Here is a 16,809-nt window from a genome sequence, read left to right on the forward strand (position 1 = left end):
TCATCTGTTAGGGAATATATAGTAAATGAGAATAAAATATATATTTGTTCCTTAATAGGTAAATTTCGAGAACAATATCATAAATTATTAACCACTCCTTCCAGTGCGGTTTTCCTTTCCTTGTTCTAGTGTATCCAAGATGAAGTGGCAGAAAGACATTCAGTGACACGGACCAGTACAGTTGGTGATAAATCTGGGGAAGATAGGTAGATTTGAGTATCATCCGCATACAGATTGTACTGAAATCCAAAAGAGCTGATTAGTTTGCCAAGGTATAGATTGAGAATAACAGAGGCCCTTACACAGAGCCTTGCAGTACTCCAACTGATAGATGTAGCGAAGAGGAGGCAGAATCAGAAAAACGAACAGTGAAAGAGCGATCAGATAGGTAGGAAGAGAACCAAGAAAGAGCAGTGTCCTTAAAACCCAGGGATTGTAGTGTTTGTATGAGAAGAGAGTGGTCATCAGTGTCAAAAGCAGCAGAGAGATCTAGAAGAATTAGGAGTGAGTAATGGCCTTTAGCCTTGGCAGTGACCAGATCATTTACTACCTTAGTCAGTGCTGTCTCTGTGGAGTGTTGGGAATGGAAGCCGGACTGAAGTGGGTCCAATAGGTTGTGTGAGTTAAGAAAGTGTGTGAGGCGGGTGTAGACAAGTCTCTCAAGTAGCTTGGAGGGGCATGGGAGCTAAGAGATAGGACGGTAATTTGAGAGAGTGTTGGGGTCAGAGTTTTGTTTTTTCAGAATAGGAGTAATCACTGCATGCTTGAACAGTGATGGAAAGATGCCAGTAGAGAGAGAGAGATTATAGATTTTAGTTAGGGTTGGGATAAGCACAGGAGACAGAGCTTTACTGATTTGTGAGGGTATAGGATCTAGAGGAGAGGTAATAGAGTAGGAGGATGAGAAGAGGGAAGATACTTCATCTTCATTTGTGAGATCAAATGAAGAGAATGTGCCAGAGGATACAGGTAGCGAATTGAGCAGGTCACTAGCTGAGGAAGAGCATACCATTTCATTTCGGATCTCATCAATCTTGTCCCTAAAATAGGAAGCAAAATCTTGTGCACAGATAGTAGCAGGTGGTTTGGGTGAGGGAGGGGTAAGAAGCAGTTTAAATGTATTAAAAAGTCGCTTGGGGTTAGAGGCTTGAGCAGAGATAAGAGAATGGAAATATGTTTGTTTGGCAGTGTCCAGAGCAGTACGATAAGAGTTGTAGATAGTCTTATATGTGAGGAAGTCACTTGGAGTATGAGACTTTCGCCACTGACGTTCTACTTTACGTGAGAGTTTTTGTAGATGCCTTGTAAAGTTAGAATGCCACGGTTGACGTCTAAGTTTACGTGGTGTGTGATGGGTAGCTGGAGCTACTTCATCGAGGGCTTTTTCTAGAATCTGGTTTAGGTGTCAGCAGTCTCAGGAGAAGTGAATGTAGAAAGTGGTGAGAGTTGTTGTTGTAGAGAGGTAGATAGTTGATGAAAGTTAAAAGCATTAATATCCAATGCTACTTGAATGAGTAATATAGACCAGTTTATATAATCAAAACAATACTAAAATGCACTTTTATATGTGCTGATATGCATGGCTTATATATTTGCATTTTTTAATAAATATTTTATGCGGAATATCAATTGTAGTCCATGATATATGTTTACCAGCACATTCATATTCTTTTTTGGTATATTGCTGAAAAGCATTTTGCTTATTTTTCCTTCTAATAAATTGCAGCAGATTAACTTGTTTCAATTGATAAATTGATTAAGTGGTTCACTAGCACTGAGGTCATTTTATTTTTTTGTACCACCCAGTCACTGCCCAATAATGCCCAATACATTTTCAATACTTCTGTGTGCATGCATCTAAAATTGCTACTGTGACTCTGGGCCTGATTCAGAACTGGACGCTATTTGCGGACGGTCGTTCTGAAAAAGGGGCCGGATATTTAAATTAAGCGCTCACTCTTTGCGGTCTGTTGACGCCTCTATGTCTGAATGAGCAAACGAAACATGCTCTCGCTATTTTGAAAAAACGCCCCCTGGCCGCTCGCATCATATGTCATCTCCGCTATTTATTTGATTAATCGAGTACATCGAATGGCGTCTGAACTGCTCGCTATTCTTGTGGTAGCATTTTCCTACCGCAATCATGCGAGCAGTTCAGGCTAAAAGACAACCAAGTGACGTTGTCGATGACGCTGCTTTGTTAATTATGCACACCCTTAAAACGCCCGTTTTGACCATTTGGCACGCCTGCGTTCGGATCTCCACTCCCCATTTTCAAGCACCTTCCCCTGTTACCACCCACAAATGCCTCATCCTGTCACTCAAATTAGCAGGCATTCGCTATTTTGCGAGCACATGATTTCCGAACGCACTGACTGGTTGGCGCATGCGCATTACAACCCATACGCATGCGCAGATGTGCGAACATCGCTCGGAGCGAATGAGTGGCCGCTTACGAGCGGCTCTGAATCAGGCCCTCTGAACAAACACAATCAGGTTGCAACTTAGAAACATGTGCAGTAAAAAAAAAAAACAATTGCTCAAAATTGCTCAAAAAATTGTTCAACTTCCCTACTTGACTCCATTCTCTCCCCTATTCTCTCTCCCGTGCCCTGAACAAGCCACTTCTGCTCTTAACTCTATTGCTCCAAACATCACTACTTGCCCTCGCAGATCCACACCTCAACCCTTGCATTCCACATGCACCAGATACCTAGAAAAAAAAGTGCTCACACACCGCAGAGCGACAGTGGAGGAAATCACAGGGATCAGTCCTATTAGGTGCGAAGTGCGAGTTGCTATTTTCACTTCGAAGAAAAATCTTAATTTTAAGGTTAAAATATTGGGATACTGTGCTGAACCCTTTGTTCACCCCCCCCCCCAATGACTAATTAGGCATTTGAAAGTTCCAGGTAGCTTAATTAGTCCAATAATTATATGTAATTTTTTGGGGTAAAAAAAATGTCCTCTATTTACCCCCAAATCAACTTTTTTGTTAGTTTAGGCACCCTAAATTTAATTACAATATTTTTTTAGTTGAAAAATAATTGTTTTTATATTTTTTTTAAAAAATTTCAAGGTGCCTTCAAAGTATCCCAAAATCACCCTATTTCCTACTTTTTTTGCATTTTTCATTTAATTCGTTTGAGATCAAACAAAAAAGTTTGTTTTTTTATCATTTTCTTGCATTTAAAAAAAAAACACAAATCAGCCATTTGACACCATTTAAAAATCTACAATACCTTCCTAATGCCAACAAATAGCCTTCTATATGGTCTTGCTAACAAAATTATCCTTTTTGGGGGGTCCAGGATGGTCTCACATTTTCATGCATTTCTTGCAAATCTAATTTGGCAGTCAATTCGCACCCCTCCACTGCGAGCAGTGCGAATAGGCATTTTTAATTGGATTGGAGAATTCTCAGGAGTTTGCTTCACTGCTATGTGTGCATATTTCAAGAAACAAACTCGCTACTCGCAATTTGCACCTAATAGGCTTGACCCCATAGTCTAAGGCAGCATTCCTCTATTTTAAATGTATGCTGTCATTCTACAGTTCTGCCTTTTCCCTCTCTAAATAGTCGTATTCTCAAAACTCCACTACCCAGTGCTCAAACACCCTCATTGCCACTTTCAACTCCCTTCTCTGCCCATCCCTTCCTTGTCACCCCTCATCACTCTCTGCCCTTGACTTTGAAACCTCCATCACTTCTAAAATTGACTCCATACATCAGGACATCACATCCCTCCAAACCATAAGCATGCCGCCCCTTCATTTCCCAGCCTACCCCTCCCCTCCTATCTTACCAACTCTGACTTTTTTTTCCCTGTAACTGGAGATTAGGGCATGGCCCTCATCCAGTCCTCCCCCCTTCCACCTTCTCCCTTGACCCTATCCATTCCTGCTTCCTCTGCTATCTCTCTCCTTCGGCCTGTTCCCATCTCGTCCACCTCCTCAATCTCTCCACCTCATTAGGCACTGTCCCCTCTGCATTCAAGGCACTGCATTCATTAGGCACTGTCCCCTCTGCATCCCCCTTGTCTCCCCCATTCTTGAAAACCTACCATTGATCTCTCCAACTACTGATCCATCTCCTCTCTTTTTACTCCAAACTTCTTGAGCATACTTTTTACAACCACCATACTTTCTTTCCTTCCTCCCACTCCCTTCTTGACCCATTTCAGTCTTTATTTCTTTCTACTCCACTAAAACTGTCCTCATGAAAGTCAGCAATGATCCCCTTGCTGCCAAATCCAAGGTCCACTATGCTCTGCTCATTCTTCTACACCTCTCTGCTGCTTTCAACACTGTTGACCAACCTCTCCTCCTGAATATCTTTTGCTCCCTCTGTCTACTAAACATCCTACTGTCATCCTACTTATCTGACCATTCCTTCACTCTCTGGCTCCTCTCATTTCTTTCACTAACAGTAGGTGTCCCCTGAGGTTCTGTTCTTGGGCCTCTCCTATTCTCCCTCTATACATCCTCTTTAGGTGAACTCATCATCATTCCTCCCCTGACCTCTCCATCTCTCTCGTATCTCCAACTGTCTCTCTATTATCGCTTCCTGGAGGTCCCAATGCTTTCTTAAACTTAACATGTCTAAGACTGAGCTGATCATTTTCCCACATTCGAACATATCCTCACTTCTCACAATTTCATTATCTATTGATGGCACAACCATCTCCTCTAGCCCCAAGTGTACTGTCTTGGAGTTATCTTTGACTCTTCCCTCTTCTTCAAATCACACATTAAGTACCTCTTCCAGTCCTGCTGTTTCCATCTCAAAAATATTTCCAGGTTCAGACCCTTTCTCACCCTGGATGCTACTAAGACCCTCATCTACTCACTGGTCATCTTCAGATTGAACTACTGGAACATCCTCCTATCTGGCCTCCCTGACTTCCACCTCTGCTCTAAAATCTGTCCTCAATGCTACTGGCCAGATCATCTTTCTCTCCAAATATATTGCATCTGCCCCCTACAAGCCTTACACTGGATTCCTACAAGCCTCCTACAAGCCTTACACTGAATTCCCTTCCTCTACAGAACCCAATTCAAGCTTCTCACACTCACTGACAAAGCCCTCACCCATTCCTCTTCTATTACTTCTCCAACATTTTCTCCATTCACTCTCCTGCCCACCCTCCTCTTTCCTCTCCTGCCAACTGATTTTTTCCTCCCACTCCCACCTCCAAGATTGTGCATGTTCTTCTCCCTACCTCTGGAATTCTCTTCCTTTCCTTATCCAGATTCTCCACCTCTCTACAAAACTTCAAACACACTCTCAGTCAAAACACACTTCTTCATCAAAGCCATCCATCTCTCATCCTAACCTACTGTCCCATGCTCAGTGTCACCCCTGTTGTCATCCCCTCCCCTTTAGAATGTAAGCTCTCACAAGCAAGGCCATCTTTCCTCATTTGCTTCTCCTTCCCTTTCTTATTCTATCATCTACTGCATACTCCTTACAACGGCACCTGACCATGATTTCTGCCACCCTGCTAATTTTTTAGGTGTCACAACTGCTGATGCAGCAATGTTTATAAACTATGTACTTGTCCTGCATTGTCTTGTACTGTAAGTCACTGTTTTTTTCGTTCTAGACATTGGTTTATGAGCTTTGTTAGGCACCGCAAACCCCTTTGGCACCATATAAATAAAGGATAATAATAATAAAATTAATAATAACAATTATTTTTGTGTAGAGTTTAATTTTAGATTGTTTCATTGTAAGAAACTAATGTTGAGATACTCAGACACACATATATGATATATATCCTTATTCTGGTGACTGCTAAAATTGCACAGTTCTTATCTGGAGTGACTTTTGGCACTATAGATTTATAACTGATGCTGTGATTGCACATGTAATCAAGACTTTAAATTTTTCTGATCTGTGACACTGTTACTTCAGTTGCTATGGCCACAAATGTTCTTGCTGAGATGGGCAGATATGAGATGCGTTCCACTGTAGACCACTTCAGTCGGTTCATTATGACAGTTACATATGACATTGACTTGGGTGATACCTTCATGAATTTAATGATATGAGCAAGGTGAGTGGAAACATACGATGTGTATGTACTTGGGTACCTTAGTGCTTATTTGTTGGGTCTGAGTGTTTGACGAATGAAATATAGTATGTTGAGGCCAGTTTATGATGACTAGTATGGTTGTCTTTTTGAAGTGCGAGTAGTATGGAGGGCTTTATTAGTCAATTACTTGATTGTGTGATTGAACATTTGGCCTGATTCAGACCAACTCGCTAGATACGTTCGCACGCAGCCAAAGTATGCAAATCCCGCAACCGCACGGCAAGGCATTAGCACGCCGACTATGTCTTGGCGTGCGATCCCGGTGTGTATTTAGACATCACCAGCCTGCCTTAAGATGCCCACTTTCCCACGTCATCTCCAGGAAATGTATGCAACAATCAGTAACATCGAGTAGCACCGGACCCATATGCAGCACTTGTGGCTGACCATACCCTACCACAAGCACTGCGAGTGTTTCAGTGTGTAATTCAACCATGTGATGTGCACTATGATGCTGCATCTTAATTATGCATGCCTCTGAAATGGCGTTAAGATGCTCAGACACACCTGCGTTCGCTCCACCACACCCCCATTTTCATCGACCATCCCATGTCACCACCCATAATTGGCTCAACCTGTCACTCATTCTGGCAAGGTGGCTATGCGCAGCAAGCGAACATTTCCCGATCGCATGGACTAGTTTGCGCACTGCGACTTATACACATGTGCACATTGCAAACATCAGCAGGCTACGTGCGAACGCAGTATACCAAGCGGGTCTGAATCAGGTCCATAGTTTAAATTCTAGAGATGTTTTAGCACATTTTTGTTTTGTGTTCTTAAAAGGATTTATTTGTTAAGCACTAGACAAGCCGCTAAGTTATCTTATTTTAAGGATATGTTTGCTATTGTTTTGCAAAGCTTTGGCTAATTATTGAATATAGCTGGCTGGGTCTGCAGAGTTTACTTGCTCAGGTGGTGGGGTAGTTTACCGTTTGTCCTGAACACCTTGAAAAAGGACTAGATTTGGACCGAAACATTGATGTTATGAATGTTGCTGAGTATATAAATGTACCTTTATTTTTTGAAGACTGGTGAGTGACCATATACACAGCATGATTCTTGTGTGGAGGACTGAAACATAGAAAAATCAGGTTTTACAAGAAGCGCACAGCTGTAGGAGTTTATTTAGTAAGAAAAATTTACCAGAAACTAGCAATCAATCTCTGTCTTTTCTGAATCTCAAAGAAAATTATTTGTGCCAAAAAGCAAAACAGTTCAATAGTGTAAAATCATGAAATGTTCACACTCTTAGAGCGTCATGTTCATTGGACTTACTGTATATTGTCTATACAGCTTCATGACTAAATGCGTTGCTTTTTTAAGTTTATTTAAGCTAGAATTTGTGCTCCCCACCCCTCCCATAAAACTGGACATCTTAATTACTATTTGCAGTTTATCACCAGACAGTAACTTCAATTGGGCCACATTCTTTGAAAGATTGTGAAACCCCTCTTTCAAAAGAAGGTTCCCCTTACTCTCTAACTCTTCTCACCATCCCCTGGCTCTGTATAATTTTCAGTGGTGTCAGTCTCACTTTTCCTTAGCACTGAAGGGGTTAAAAAATATCATAACTCTCTAAATGTACATAGCAGAAATACAACCATAGTATCATTTCCTACACATACTGTAAACATGATTACATTATATGGATTCTTTTGGGTGATGTATCATCCCTACAAGATCCTTATGGGGGCTTTATATGTCATTAACATTGGCTATTTGTTTACTTTCAGAGATAACACAATTATATAATGGAATGTATTGCTTTGATACATTATGTTTCAGACACTGAACTCGCAATAACAAAAATGTATTCCCTTCTGGTCAAAATAATTTTAGCTTTAGCTATGGTTAATGGTCCTTACACTACAAGTCAATGGGACAAGAAAAATGGTTGATTGCTCTTCTGTGTTCATAAGGCATCTGTTAGTAAATAATCAGAGTAATGTGACAGAAAGCCTCTGAAGTATGTTCATTTCATTTTTGCTTACCCAGAGTAATTTAATGAAAACTGTTTTTTAAGTAAATTCAGATATTAGGATAGATCTTGACAACAGTAGCAGATTATTATTATTTTTTAATTATCCTGATTAGGTTGGTTATAGTCAGGAGAGTGTGGCTTCATAGAACTGCTCCCATTGTGGTGTGGTAGCTGTGAGAATGAGAAAAGTGACTAACTCCCAACACACTTTGCCAACATGGTGTGGACTTTAGAGGTTTTCAAAGGAGACTCTCAAAAGAAAACATCTTGTTTGCTGCTCCATAGATTGGGATTACCATGAATAATGGTTATTTCATGTTCTAGGTCTCCATAAAATGAGTACCACACTGATGACCCTTAGCTTAACACACATAAGAAGAAGGTAAACTGCTCTCTTTGCATGCAGTATACTGGCAAATTTCCTTTCTTCCATAACCTCTCACATCTGCCACCTCTCACATCAACCACAGATAGATAGATAGATAGATAGATAGATAGAGTAAAATCATATTTTACCCTATCTATCTATCTATCTATCTATCTATCTATCTATCTATCTATCTATCTATCTATCTATCTATACAGTATATACAGTCAGGTGCATAAATATTGTGACATTGACAGATTTTTCATATTTTGGCCTCTATTCACCACCACAATGGCTTTGAAATGAAACAAACACGATGTGCTTTAACTGTAGACTTTCAGATTTAATTTGAGGGTAATTACATCCAAATCAGGTGAATGGTGTAGGAATTACAATGGTTTCTATATGTGCCTCCCACTTCTTAAGGGGCCAAAAGTAATGGGACAAACTAAACAATCCTAAATCTAACTTTCACTTTTTAATGCTTTATTGCAAATCCTTTGCAGGCAATTACAGCCTAAAGTCTGGAAGGCATAGACATCACAGATGTTGGGTTTCATCCCTGGTGATGCTCTGCCAGTCCTCTACTGCAAATGTCTTCAGTTCCTGCTTGTTCTTGGGGCATTTTCCCTTCAGTTTTGTCTTCATCAAGTGAAATGCATGCTCAATCGGATTCAGGTCAGGGGATTGACTTGGCCATTGCATAACATTTCACTTTTTAGCCTTAAAAAACTCTTTGATTGCTTTTGCAGTATGCTTCGGGTCATTGTCCATCTGTACTGTGAAGCGCCGTCCAATGAGTTCTGAAGCATTTGGCTGAATATGAGCATATAATATTGCCCAAAACACTTCAGAATTCATTCTGCTGCTCTTGTCAGCAGTCACATCATCAATAAATACAAGGGAACCAGTTCCATTGGCTGCCATATATGCCCATGCCATGACACTACCACCACCATGCTTCACTGATGAGGTGGTATGTTTTGGATCATGAGCAGTTCCTTTCCTTCTCCATACTCTTCTCTTCCCATCACTCTGGTAGAAGTTGATCTTTGTCTCATTTGTCTATAGTATGTTGTTCCAGAACTGTAATGGCTTTTTTAGATGTTGTTTGGCAAACTCTAATCTGGTCTTCCTGTTTTTGAGGCTCACCAATGGTTTACATCTTGTGGTGAACCCTCTATATTCACTCTTGTGAAGTCTTCTCTTGATTGTTGACTTTGACACATATACACCTACCTCCTGGAGAGTGTTCTTGATTTGGCCAACTGTTGTGAAGGGGTTTTTCTTCCCCAGGGAAATAATTCTTCTGTTATCCACCATGTTTTCCGTGGTCTTCCGGGTCTTTTGGTGTTGCTGAGCTCTCCGGTGCGTTCTTTCTTTTTAAGAATGTTCCAAACAGTTGATTTGGCCACACCTAATGTTTTTGCTATCTCTCTGATGGGTTTGTTTTGATTTTTCAGCCTAATGATGGCTTGCTTCACTGATAGTGACAGCTCTTTGGATTTCATATTGAGAGTCGACAGCAACTGATTCCAAATGCAAATGTCACACCTAGAATCAACTCCTGACCTTTTACCTGCTTAATTGATAATGAAATAATGAGGGAATAGCCCGCACCTTTGAGTTGATAGTCCCATTACTTTTGGCCCTTAAAAAGTGGGAGGCACATATAGAAACCGTTGTAATTCCTACACCGTTCACCTGATTTGGATGTAATTACCCTCAAATTAAATCTGAAAGTCTGCAGTTAAAGCACATCTTGTTTGTTTCATTTCAAAGCCATTGTGGTGGTGAATAGATGCCAAAATATGAAATTTCTGTCAATGTCCCAATATTTATGCACTTGACTGTATACATATATGTCATAGTCATTCCTTTAACATGTTTTCTAAAAACGTTTTTTTACTATTAACTTAAAAAAGTACAGTAGAACAAACAAACAAAGCAGATAAGCTCAGGACTCAGAAAGCACTAAGCACATTTCATGAAATAAGCATTATCAGGAGCAATATTGGAATTTATTTTTCTATTATAACACATATTACACATCTTTTGTCAATTACAAAGTTTTGTTTACACTGAGTCCTTACTACATGGTTGATCTCCATGCTTGTTTTACTGTCACCTTAATGTCAAGCTCATAATGCGATACACCCATTCTGTGCAAGGAAATGTGTTGAAAGTAATGAGACATAGCAGTCAGCGCACAGTTAGTCTCAATTTTTGAAGAAAGTAGAAACTCTGTGGATATATTTTAACTTTTATGTTTATCCGTAGGGGTTCCAGTAATGGATTTCTTGACATTTCTGTCTGCATCTTGGTATTTATGCACTTGAAAATAAATCTGCCTTAACTATATATTTTACTGCTTACACAGAAATTTGTAATGTTAAAGTAAATATGGATATAACTAAGATATTGTTAACAAAATAGATTATTTACAATTTTTATTTTAAAAGTTTCAAAAAGCAACAAATAGATAAGCAGTGTCAGCAGTATAATATAGTATATTCGTCTGCCGGCAATATGACTGTATCCCGTATATACAGCTTTGAACAGCATTTCCATTAAAATTGTATTTTTAGTTCTAGACTCGAGAACAATTTTCAAAAATATTCAACAAAATATTATGCATTGGGCCATGTAAGGTCATATGATTTATCATTGGAATTTGTTCTTAAGTGTTCACCGCCATAGCCCAATTATTATACAGATATGTTCCCAACTGTATTCATAAACTACAAACTCTACTGAATGCAGTGTGTAACAGCAACCTAAGCAAACAGAAGACTGAATTGACCATCATCATCACAGATGTCCAGGGTCATGTTGAGTAATTTGTAGTTGTAAAATGGGCGGAAAAAAAGACGCAAATTGTGAGCCATGATACTTTGTCAAAATAACAGGATATGGACAGCTCAACATGGGCAGCATACGTATATGTGTCTGTGTTATGTTAGGACACATCAGTAATATGTGCACCTGGTTTAAGTATTATATAAGTGAAACAGACTTCATGCATCTAGACAGTACATTTTTAAGAAATAACTACAGACAGACATATCGCCAATATAAAACTATAAATCAAATTAAATTAAAAACAGACATCTGATACCTTCTCTTATAAAAACATGTAATGCGATTAAGTCTCAACAATTTCCTGAAGCATTGGATTGTGTTTTAGCTGAAGCAATGATTATGTAGTCAGTGGGAAGGTTTAAGATGTAATCAGAAAATCAGACACAGCAACCAAGTATCTCATAATCATCATCATCATTTCTTGCATCAGCATGTGAGAACCCGCAAGTTTTTTTTCTCCTAACAGGAGCATATGCATCTGTGTTCCAATCTTATATATAAATGTTTTAACACTTACTGTATAGTTATTTATATAATTCATATATGCTCTGAACACACACATATATATATTTTAGAGATGTGCAGGTCCGGTTCCCTGACCATCAAATTTAGCGGTTGTGAGTCAAACCGCGTCCGAGTTTGGAATCACTTTGGGGTACAGAGTCAAACTGAGTCCCAGTTCGGATCTTCCGGTAGTTCGCAACTCGGATTTTAAAATCAAACTATGGTATTGTATTGCATGTAAACAGGTCAAAATTACTTAATTTTAGCTGTTTTTTAAGTAACAAAAACATACAGATCCAAAACCAAAACACATGAGGGTGATTTTGCTAAACCAAAACACAAAGCTGAATCTGGATCCAACACCAAAACCAAAACACGGGGGTGTACGCACATCTCCAATATATATCATCAGTATTAAGAGATGGAGACCGCACACAGGGCCAGTCCTCTCTACCCAGCAGCGCAGTAGAATTTGAGCACTAGTAGACTCTAGCATTGTTCCAGAGCTTATTACGCAAGAGCAGGTCTCAGAGGAAATGGCTGCCGCACAACTTTCCTGGTGATTTGCTGCTGTTACCAGACTCCAGAGAGGTAAATATTGAGGAAACAGGTGCAGGGTGTGCGATGTGGGCACCCATTATAGATACTCCAGTGACTGTATATATATATATATATATATATATATATATATATATATAGGTTTTCTGTTATATTAAATTGTTTTAATTTCTATAATATTGAATGGGATAGGAAAGTGCAAGGTCCCATTTACCAAATGACATATATAGGAATAAAGGGGAGGGGAAATCGGGATTCTTTGTGGAACACAGTGTTACCAGCATTTAATGTCAAGCAGCAGCTGCCCAGGCAAATACGATTGTCAACTTTAAATAGATGCCTGTAATCTAATGGAATTTTAATTTTGGCACTCTACATATCCATGGTAATGCAAAACCTTATTGCATACACCTGTTCAGAAGAATGCATTGTGGAATTGAAAATAACACAAAGATATGTGTGATCTTTTGTTGGTGGGTAACACTGGATATACTTTCAGTATAAAGTAAAACTGTTTATAGCTACTTTAAATGCATCCGAATACTTGAATAAGTTTGAGGATAGATAAGCACCCTGTTTGATATGTAATTTTGTTAGGTAAGTTAAGGGTTAAAAGCTGGAGAGGGGTGCGGTTAGTTATTGGTCATTTGAGGAGTATAAGCCTATGGTAGGATTTCTGGGAGGGCTTAGAGGTCCCATATAAATAGTCTGGGGAAGGGAGCCATCTTCCTCTTTCCAGTTTATTCAACCAGGCTGGCTAAGTGTCATTTATATATTATATTTAATCTGCCTGTCTTTCCCTTGCCCATCTGCATTTTACACCTCATTTATCTACCCTTTTCTTACACCCTCTCTAGCTCCTGTCAGTATTTCTTTTATTGTTTATCTATTTTGCTTCCTTTTAGACTCTGTTCCACATTTTCCTCCTCCCTCCCCTGCTTTTGTGTTCATCCATCCCCTGTCCCCTGCCAGTATCTTCTCAGCCATGCCCAGCCGTTCAGCCGCCCCCCACCCCCCGCCCGTCCGCCGCCTTATGGAAGCTCCCAGGCCTCTCGCCCTGCGGCCCCCTCGTCCCCTTCCAGTACCCCCCTCAGTTACTACCCAGGCCCCGCCGTTCAGCCAACGCCCTCCCCCCCGCCGCCTCTCACCACAGTGGCTTCCTCTTAGCGGGGCGCGCCCTGCTATAGGCCGCGACCACGCGCCTGTCTGCGCTCCCGCACATGGCCCAGATCATGGCCGTCTGGCTCTCCGGCGGCGCCGCGAGTAGCTCAGGTGGCCCCAGCCCCCCCGTCCCAGCACCGCAGATCACGGCCAGCACGCTCCCTGCGCCGGCGGTTGGCCCCGGCCACAGGGTCACGGCGCCCATTTTATATATTTTCGGCCTACGCAGGGAGCCCTGCTTGGTCCTGTTCCCCCCTTCGTCCACCCCCTTTGCTCCAGGAGCAGGGCCCCCCCCAGCACTCCCCGCTGTTCTTTAGTAACAGGGTTTTCCAAGGCCCCAGGTGCCCCACCCAGCAATCTTTCCCCTGTTGTTGGCCGGCTCCCAGGGGCGGGAGTTATACCCCTTCGCCCCGTTTCTGGCTCAGCAGTAGGACAGGTCCCCATATTTATACACCACCACACTACACGCAGAATCCCCTTGAAATATACTGCCCCTTACCATCCTGCCCCTTCCGTGTACCATCAGCCCCCCCCTGCTGCAACTCCAGACCCTAACCCCCTTTTACAAGGTTTTTGCACCTTCCTATCAGGTTTTTTCACCCCTTTTCCCTGCCTCATGCCCCCGCACCTGCATATTCCCAAACTACACATATGCTGCAACCCTTCCCCTTCTGTCCCCCCTGCCTTCCCCGCAATCTGCCCACGCCCCCCACTGCCACCCATTGCCCCCCATTCCGCAGGCACAGTTGCTGTGCGGTCCAATTCACCAGTTACTGTTTCAAGCCCCCAGGTAGGAGTTTCTGATCTTTCCAGTCGCGTTATCGAGGTCCAGCAGATGGATGATGCAGTGGTATCAGCGAGTCAAATCGTGGTGGGTGCACCGCGCAGCGAGGGACAGTTGGCGAACGCTCAGGAGGAAATGTCTGGTCCTTCGGCGGCAATTTCTGGTGAGCATGGTTTTTCTACATTTCGCAGCGCACATTTATCTTCCACTGATTCTAGCGATTCTTCCAGTTCATCTGATAGGCCGCGCAATCTCAGGCGTTACTTTGCGCAAAAAAAAGATAAAATTAAAATAAATAAAAATAAATAAATAAATAAATAAAAATTAAGGCAAAGCGGGGGAGCCATAAGAGGTCTAACACAGTGTCGGCAACTAAGGTGCCGGATGCATCGGGAGATTAGGTTCACTGCGCGAATATGGCTATCCTTAAGGGTTTAAGTTCTAAATTTAGGGAGCAGATCAAGAAGAGTAAATTTGTGCATATGTTTGCGGTTGCGGATTACGCAAGTAGGTCTTTGGATCGGACTTAGTCAGCAGGGGTAGTTGCGGAGGCGACATGTCGTTCATACCACAATTCGGTGGCGCGTATATATGTTTTTGCGGCACGCCCCTTGAATCCAGGCCTGGGGAGTATTATGAATGTGCTAAAATACATGCACATGGTACACGGCTTAAACTAGTCAGCTAAAGGTACTGCTTGGCGGCAATACGACGCATTTAGGACACAGCAGGAGGGGGTGGCAGTGTTTTAATTCAGTTTCAAGGACGTCGAGGTTTGGCTTGCAGTCAATCAACTGCCTAACGCGCCTGCAGATTCCTCGGCTCATCTGAAGCAGCCTTTTCTGATCCGCCCTGGATCTGCGGGCACCAGTTGCGTGCCGTGCTGCGCGTGTAATAACACGCAGCATCATGAGGGGCAGGCTGTGGATATTGGCATATCTGCATGCTCTGCGGGAGTGGTCACCCAGCCAAGATGTGCGGCGTAGGAACAGGTTGAGGAGAATAGGGCAACGAGCATCGCAGAGGTGTTCAATGAAGCGCCGTTGCTGAGTAATTTGGGGGTTTTGAAGAGTTGGTTGGGTCGTTATCCCCTTGGGGAGGAAGCAGCCTTTTTTGGGGGGGGCAAGGTTTTGGCGTGGGTTGGTGTTTACCTTTGACATGGGCGATATCTGGGTTTTCTAGGAGGATTCTGAAATCAGCGCATGTCCATCTGGAAGTCGTTAGGTGTACGGTGGAGGCGGAAGCCAGGTTAGGGCGCATGTGTGGCCACCTTTTTGCATCCCCCCCCTTTTCTGAAAGTTTAGGTGCACTGCCTTTAAGGCGGCACTGTAGAGGGAATCGAGTAGATTTGGGTTGATACAGCATCTCTCTTGCCCAGATAGAAGGATTGGGCTCCCACGCATGATGCCCATCAGATTGTCGTGTCGTTTGCCAATCTGTTTATAAAAAAAAAAAAAAACGCCCTGGAGATAGTACAAGGTTTCGGGGGGAGGGCTCTACTAGCTAAGGTGGATATAGAATCCGCTTTACGGCTGTTGCCCATTCACCCGAGTCCTTTAGATATGTGGGAATTAAAGTAGTAGAGCTCTATTACGTAGACTGATGTCTGTCGATGGGCTGTTTCATTTCGTGTACTTTTCGAGGGTTTAGTTACTTTTTTGCTTGCCGGCCTTGTTCGTCGTTAGTAAGGTCTACTTATGCGCATATATTACTTGGATGTAGAAACCGATACCTTGATAGGGTTATGCCACTTGTCTATGGAGAGGGCATGGCATTTCGGGGGAGTTGCTAGAAGCGTTCATTTCGGTAAAGAAGGTTTAGTTAATGTAGTTGCAATCGCTATTGAGTCCCCTCAGTTTCGCGTTTAGAGTCATACCTAGGAGTTGGGGTTTTTTTTTTTCAGCAGATGGCTAGGAGGAACCTCAGCGGGGGTTAGGAAGCCTCATAACCTCATTCTGCATCTCTTTGGAGCTGAGTGAGGTTCTGCGTTTTTGGTTGGTTGTTTATGTGCGAATTCAATGGCGTAAAGATATGGCCTCCGGCATCTGTAGCCAATTCGAACTTCAACTGTTTACAGATGTGTCCGGTTCCTTAAGTTTTGGTGCATTTTGTAAGGGTGTGGTGCATGGAGCCCGGGCCGGTTACTTATGGGTTTCCGGGCCTAAACAAGAACATCCTTCTTTTAGAGAGTGTTCCAAATGGTAGGTAGCTGTAGGAGAGCAAGATTTGCAATAGGCGAATTCCCTTTTGGATAACTTAAGCGTGGTGTAGGTCGGTGTTAATTAGGGACGGACTTAGATCCAGCCTTACGGTTGTTGATGTATTTTACACTGCTAAGTGGGTAAGGAATATTGAATTTAGGGCATGGCAGGTTTCAGGCGCTGCAAATGGTATGGCGGACGCCTAAAATCTTTTTCAGTGGGACGGGTTCATTTTATCGTGCCTCCTGTTTAAATGGTTTAACCTTCCCTTTCCATGCCCGGCATTTCAT

Source organism: Taudactylus pleione, unplaced genomic scaffold, assembly GCF_031769625.1.
Source record: "Taudactylus pleione unplaced genomic scaffold, aTauple2 ptg000179l, whole genome shotgun sequence".
NCBI classification, from domain to species: Eukaryota; Metazoa; Chordata; class Amphibia; order Anura; family Myobatrachidae; genus Taudactylus; species Taudactylus pleione.